Source organism: Cavia porcellus, unplaced genomic scaffold (assembly GCF_034190915.1).
Source record: "Cavia porcellus strain 051 isolate PalLab524CR breed Dunkin Hartley unplaced genomic scaffold, mCavPor4.1 scaffold_14, whole genome shotgun sequence".
Classification (NCBI taxonomy): domain Eukaryota; kingdom Metazoa; phylum Chordata; class Mammalia; order Rodentia; family Caviidae; genus Cavia; species Cavia porcellus.
In genome coordinates this window covers 17,670,105-17,677,731 of record NW_026947497.1, presented here as the reverse complement: position 1 = coordinate 17,677,731, position 7,627 = coordinate 17,670,105, and positions in this window count along the sequence as shown.

Sequence of the window (7,627 nt, the reverse complement as noted above, 5' to 3'; positions counted from 1 at the left end):
TACTGATTGCTCCTGGCAGAGGATATGCTCTCTCTCTAGATTACCTTATTTAATTAGAGTCCCCAACAACTGAGTAAGCTTTGTTAGGACTGCAGTACAGATGCAAAACAAGACAAATAAATTGAACCACTTTCTTACATTTTCGTATCCTCAGGTCTAAAGATGTGCTTGATTTATCCTCAGAGCTCGAGTCCCTGGGAAGGACTGGAAGGTAGTTACCAACCCCTCATCCCAGAAAGAAGATAAGTTTTCTGGTTCCAGAAAAGTGTGTATTTTCTGGTGGACCACCGAGGCCCACCATGAAAGATGACAGTCAGATGAATCTTTTTGTTGGGAGGACTAAAGAGAGGGTAGGATTGGGAGGAGGGCACGTGGAGAAGTAGGAAATGGAGCTGAGAACTCTACGGTGGAATCCCACTCCATCTAGTGGACGGAGGAAACTCTGCCACAGTGGAGATGACAGGAGGCCCAGAGGGACACTGCAGCCCTCAGTGCTGTGTCTGCGCCTCACCCATTGCACTTCGGTGGTGCTCTCCTGCTCTGCTCTCCGGCTGCCATGAACTAAGCAGCTCTGCTCCAAACCCTTCGGCCATGATGCTTTTGCTTTAGAATCTGCAAACCATGTACTGAATCCTCTGAAACTTTTAGTTAAATTAAACCACCTTTAACTTGTTGGTATCAAGTATTGTGTCGTGTGCAGAAACACACGGATTATTTGATAGAATATCATTATGCCTATAGGATAGAGACCTGACACTGAGAAAGGGTGAATAACTTCTCCAAATTCATTTAAATGAATCAAAAATAAGTTCCTTTTCCCAAGATGTCTCACTAAGTAGGTGACATAAACACTGCTGGCAGGCAGGTGGTGAGTTAAGATCTTAAAATACAGTAGTAAGAAACCTGTATGTTAATTCTGATTAAAGGGACTCTGAGCAGCGAGGAATTGTGACTAAGAAAGGATGATTTCTATCTGTGACGTATTTTTTTATTTTCGAAAAAACTGAGATAATATTTTTGAATATTCTGGTTTCTTCCTTTGATTAGGTTTTTGAAAACACCTGGCTTCCTTAAGTGCCAGATATTACCAAAAGAAAATAATAGCCTTGATTAATTCATGTGGCTAGATTTTAATATAGTGAGTCATAGATCTTAATTTTCATGTTAATAAATGTGTTACTGTCAACATTTTTCAAAAAACAGCCTCTTAACTATACTTCTCCCTAATATATAAAATTTGTTATTATATTGTACTTCACATTTTCATTTTTTTAATCTCTACTGACCACCAAGGCATCCCTCAATTCTCACTGAGCCTACCTCTTATGCTTCCCAACCTTACTGTTGTCTAATTTTTGATAAATTTGTTGTCCATCTTTCCCCCGGTATTTGTCTCCTCAGGTCTTTGGCCTTCTCTCCTCATCCTCATGCTCCATGTCACTTTGGACATAGTCACTCTCTGTGCCTTTTCATTATCCAAAACTGCCATATGAGCCATAATCACAATTTTGTTTCTCCCTCTTTCTTATCACTGCTTCCTGTATTCCAGAATGTTTTTCTCTGATTTCATCTCCAAAAATCTGAGGGTTCTGACCAGTTGATCCAACTACTTGCTAAATGCCTTCATTACCCAACATCAGATTTCCTCTGAAATTTAGAATGCATAGTTAATGGTTACACTCATTTTCTTGTATACCATCTTCACTTTCTTAGGCCTTTTTTTTTTTTTTTTTTTTGCTCTGTTGTTCCACAATACCTTATGGGTCTTCCTGTCTGCACAAACTCAGATTGGTGAACATGGCTGGAGAAAAATGCACCACTGTCTGACATTTCCATTGTAAATACATGGCTGCAGACCTCAAGTGGACTATGACACAAATCACAGTCCACTCATTCCCCCATGCCCGAAAGACATCGCACACATCCTCCCTCCTGTCATCTCACTTCTAAGATCTCACTCATCTGCATTTTAGGCTGATGACCTTAATTTGTTTTTCACTCATGAAAATTCAAGCAATCAGACAAGTATTTACTGGAAATTCATCACTCTTTACCTACCACCAGAACTGTTTTGTCTCCTATTGCTAAGTAACACTTGTTTTCAATATCAGCACACAATAAACCATTAAAAGGACTAATGCAACCAATGGGCTCAATGGAAACAAATTACTGTACTGAGTCTCTGATTCAGTAGATTTGGGGCTAGTGTTTCAGAATGTGTATTTCTAAAAGCTGCTGGATGAGGTGGTGTTGCTAATATAAAGACTACATTTGCAAACAGAGAACCAGTCCCATTCCTCCTGAAGCTAGTCTTTCACTAGGCAGTACTATTCAACCTGCTGACATACTCTGAGGTATCACACTCCAGGAACTGTCCTTGTTATATTAGGAACTTTCCATTCCCTAGTGGAGCATCATTGCCATTTTTCTAAATAGTCTTCTCAGTAAGGGGATTATGTAGTTTTGCCACATGGGCTTGAGGCTAAAATCCCATTATTTTTCTGTCATGTTCCTTTTCTGCTCGCTCTTGAGGAAAGCAATGGCCACATACAGAGATGCAGTTAAGTCAGAAATAGATATGTAGCAAAAACAAAAAGCTTTGTAGTGAGCCACTAAGGTTTTAGGAAAATTTATTTCCTTATCCTAAATTTTTCTAGTGATGCAACTATGGTTAGTATGTGAACCTTTTGATTTTGGTCTCATTTTTTTTAACGTCTCTTGGTTTCTATTTTCCAAGTAGACATTTCATGCCAATTTCATCTTTCTGGTTATTCAGATAACATCTGTGCTATTCTTGTCTACTTTCTTCTCTCATACTCGCATCAAGTCCACTGTGATATATGGGTGCAATCTTCCAAAGACGTTCAGAACTTGACTGCGTCTCACCATGTCACTAACAACTGCAGTCTGGGACAGAGCATTTCTTACCTAGAGAAACGCAATTTTCACCTGTTCTCCGCATCCACTCTCACTGCTATCCTCAGTGCAGTAGCCAGGGTGATTCTTTTGATCATGCAATTTTTTTCTCAGTACCTTTCAATGGCTTTCCTTGTAAATCAGAGTAAAATCCAGTTTACTTAGAGTGCCCTGTCAGCACCTGTCTAGGTTATATTAGAAGCATAATCCAATGTCATTCTGCCCTCTTTTTCTCTTACTCTACCCTTTGATCATTCCCTCCTTGCCATACGCTGCCCTCTCTGACCTTCCTTGACGTGGTGGCCACCTCCTGTCCCACAGCCAACACTCTGGGTATGCTTCTTACCTGGAGTACCCTTTCAGCACCTTCAAATCTCTGCACAAAAACTTCCTTCCCAATAAGGTCTGTTGTGAAAATAGAACCCCAGGCCCAAACCTCTTCATTTTCTTACCTGATCTATTATTCATCATGCTTATCTCCCTTAACATTTTGTGTAATATATTGTTTATACTTCTGTATATTATCTTTGGCCATAGAATGAAGTCTCCAAGAGCTGAGAGATTTGTGTCTTGTTTATATCCACTGTAACCCAAGTCCTAAAAGAAGTCCTAGCATTTATTATGTGCTCAACAAATATTTGTTCAGTGACTAAATTACCACCTCTTAAGCAATTTAATGCTTAAAGGAATCTGTGTACTTAACATTTAAGAAAAATGGAAATTTCTAGATTTTATGGCTTATAGGTTGCCCATAGGAAAATGATGTTAATGGTTGTTAAAGAGTTTGAACACTGGCAAATTTTCATAATGGATCACATTTTCTGCCAGTTTCTGGTAATGAGATTAAAATTCAAATCTATTATTAATTTACTTATGTCTTCATCATTATACTCTGTTAATGGCTATTTTCATGGCATTATTCAATGTATATCACATCATTTTCATACATGTTGTTGGTCACCATTCCAAACCTGGGCCAGGCCAAGTCCTAGTGGTCTAAATAAGTCCACATCCCAACTGTTGAGAGATAAAAACTCTAAGTTCTTATTTAAAAGTATATTTACAGGGGCCAGGGATATAGCTCAGTGGTACAGCATCTACCTGGCAAGTGTGAGGTCATGAGTTTGATTCCCGGCACCAAAAAAAAAAAGTATGCTTACAGATTATGAGTCAATTCTTATACTAATTCACTGTGTTGAGAGACAAGCAGCATATTAAACTTAGTGAAGACCAAGCTGGGCACAGTAGTGCATGCCTGTAATCCCAGCACTCAGGAGTCTGAGGCAGGAGAATTATTATGAGTTCTAAGGCCAGCCTTAGCTATATAGTGAATACAAAAACAACCTGCACTATGTAGTGAGACTCTGGCTCAAAACAACAAAACTAAATAAATAACCCCCAAATAAATAGAAATTAGTAGAGACCAGATCACATAGGACTGTGTTTACATGGCAAGAAGTTAGAATTATATTTTGATTGTAAAGGTCATGATTTAAGCTGAATCTTTAGTAAGATCACCCAGCTGCCTTGTGGACAGTAGATTGCAGGCAGTCAAGAACACAAGCAGAGAGATAAGCTAGTAGCCCAATGAGAAATAATGAAGAATTGATGCATAGCGGTAGCCACGGAGACAGGTGTGGTCAGGTTCAGGGCATATTTTTAACACTCATGCACTATGATTTGTTAATTGCCTCAAAGTGGGAAGCAGAGAAAGAGAAGTCAAGGATGACTCTGAGGCATTTTATCAGGACTTCTAGAAAAATAGAGACGTCATTTCTGAGTCTGTAAAAGCTTTGTGCAAGTAATTTGTGATGAGGAGACAAAATTAAGAGCTTTGCTATCAATTTATTAATTCTGAGTAGAAATGTATAAGTGAAATAATTGCCTTACACCATGAAATTGGTCTGAGCTATTTGTTTTCATGTGGGAATTTACATAGTGATTTTCTTCAAAGAGCGATTGGAGTAATGTTTAAGGAGGGTAAACATAAAATTTTTAACATGAAGACTAGAGGGAAGATTTTAATTAAAGAGAGGGCTGATAAATTTTCCTGCTAATGCAACTTTGACATTGTTAAATTTCTTTGTGTGGCTGAGGACAGAGGAGAAAGTAGCATTCTCTCACAAAGTCGTCGTTATTATTACTCAAGGCAATGAGCTGTTAAGTACAAACTTAATTATGACCTCTGTTCATCATCCTGATACTTAATCGGGCACCAGATGCCTTTTCCGGCTCTGTCGATTGCCTGCTCTGTCCTCTGACTGAGCATCCCTGCCAAATGCGTGGCTGCCCTCCATCTCCCGAGGAGATAGATGGTTTGCCTACATCCAGCCGCAGGCAAACTCCAACTCATTTCTTCTCAAAATATCTTGCTCCTTGGGAACAGTTCCACCAGAAATTAGAATGGAAATTTGCTTGCCTACTTACAATATCCTTGGGCCTAAGAAACAGAGGGGGGAAAAAAGCTCTCTGACCATTCTCATGATGAATGAGTGAGTGTTGTCAGATGACAGGATAATTTTTCAAAGCAAAGCTGGTTATTTTGTCATGAGACTTTCTATAAGCTTCAGAATAGCACAAGAGCTTTACATGTCTCAGGGCTGCTCTGCCTCTAACAATTCCTTGAAAGTCATTTATTTCTCAGTAGAAATGAGCTTCAATTGAATAAAATTGATATTATTTAAAAAAGAGAACAAGAGGTTTTAAAAGAGAAAAGTTTTTAAATGCCTATGAAAGAAAGATGTAAATTAATACTTTTAAAATCGTAAATGCTCTTTCACTAACAAAGAATATAATTCTTTGATTTTCAAAGAATAATTGTTAATATTAAATTTCAGATGTTTGTACCATGAAATCAACCTTCAGCTATTTTACACACTACCCACTGTTTTATTTAGGGAATTAATGGGAAAATTTAGACCATAGTTAATGTAAATCAGCAGCATCATTTTTTGATTAGGTGTTCTTTTCACTCATAATTTTAAAATTCAGGGTTTAATTTTCAGTATTGTATAGGCAAACAAGACCTAGCTGCCATACAGTATTTTTTGTGTCCTTTAGCAATTACACACACACACACACACACACACACACACACACCCTACACTTTGAAAACTGAGACTGTGCCAAGTCCCTTTGCCATCTGTCTGAGGAAGAAATCAGTAACTTGATCAGCTCTGCCACATAGACTGACCATCTGCAATCCTGGTGCCGTATTTAAACTCTGAGCTCCTAATAGAAAATCTGTTCAAAGTATTCTCAGGTCATCCAGTGCTATATGTTTTTAACTTTTATTTAAATCTAAATCACAGGAAACATTTGTTGTATTGTTGAAAAGTTTTCTTTTCAACAGAGAATGATCCAAGTAAACACTTTTGAACATTGTGTCCGGTTACACATATTGTGTCATTGCACATATCTGAGAAAATAGGAAATTAATCAAAGATACTGACCAGTAAAGTATCTAAAAAGTTACATTCAACAAACGCATAAATTGGTTTGGACAGATTCATAGAATTACTATCCTTTGATTTTTGAAATTAACATGAGTTAACACTATTTCAGGAAAATTTAATCTTTAGAACTGAAATAAGCCTTTCTGGTTCCATTATTAAATTGAACTTTTATAACACATGACTAGCATATGTATAATATGAGCAGTTAAAAGTTAAAGATAACTTTATGAAAAGTTGTACAGTAAAAATAATTTTCTGCAAAATACTATACAAAAATTAGTTTTCTCATTTATACATAAGAAGAATGTGTAATTTGTGAATTAAAAAACCACATTAAATAATTATACAGTACATTTTACAAAGGTATGTGGGCTTTACATCTAGTATATAATTCAGTATTTTCAAAACATCTTACTGTTTCTCATTCATATAAAACGTAATGGACAAGAATGGATTTGATTTCTGTTTGTTTTCCATAAGCAACAGCGTCCCTAATTCGGGGCTATATACAATCACCAACATGTCCGAGTCTCCAATATCATAATCCTGCATTCTGACTTAGGTGGTGACCGGGGGCGGGGTCTAGACACAGAATGGGATGGAGAGTCAACAGCTGCTCTTCCGGGGCTGTGCTCTGGACCCCTGGAGCCCTTCCAAGCCATTCCCCAACCTCCTCACTCTAGATCGTGTCTTCTCATTTCTCTGCCTCTGTTCCTCACTGCATTAACCAAGATGTCTGTTGCACTTTGTCTCCTTCAGCCTTTTACACCAGTCTTGTCTTCTCACTGAGAATCCTTCTAACCCCCTGGGCCATTTTTCTCAATTGTCCCTTAACACTGTAAGATGGCAGAATGTATTTTGCCTCTCCTAGATTCCTCCAAATGCATACCAGTCCCTATGCTTCACTGTGATCCCTTGTAAATCCTACATACTATTTTGTTTAATTTAATTTTAAAGGGAGTAAAACTTTGAATAAAACAAATTGAAACAGTGATGAGACAATACGAAATCTACGGTAGCCATTATATTGCATATTGTTGTCCTTTAAATATTTGCTCAGAGTACTGGCTTTAGGCCTGCAATGTCAAAACAAACAATTCGGTTCTTCCGAATCAGCTGGTTGCTCCCAGAGGGAGGAAGGTGTTCTTTCCCAGCCCACACTCCGGCTGGCTCACAGGCAGGGGCTTAGCTTCCTTCCTGCTTCTCCCCAGTCTGTACTCCTCCATAATATTTTTGAAATTAAATAACTTAGTACA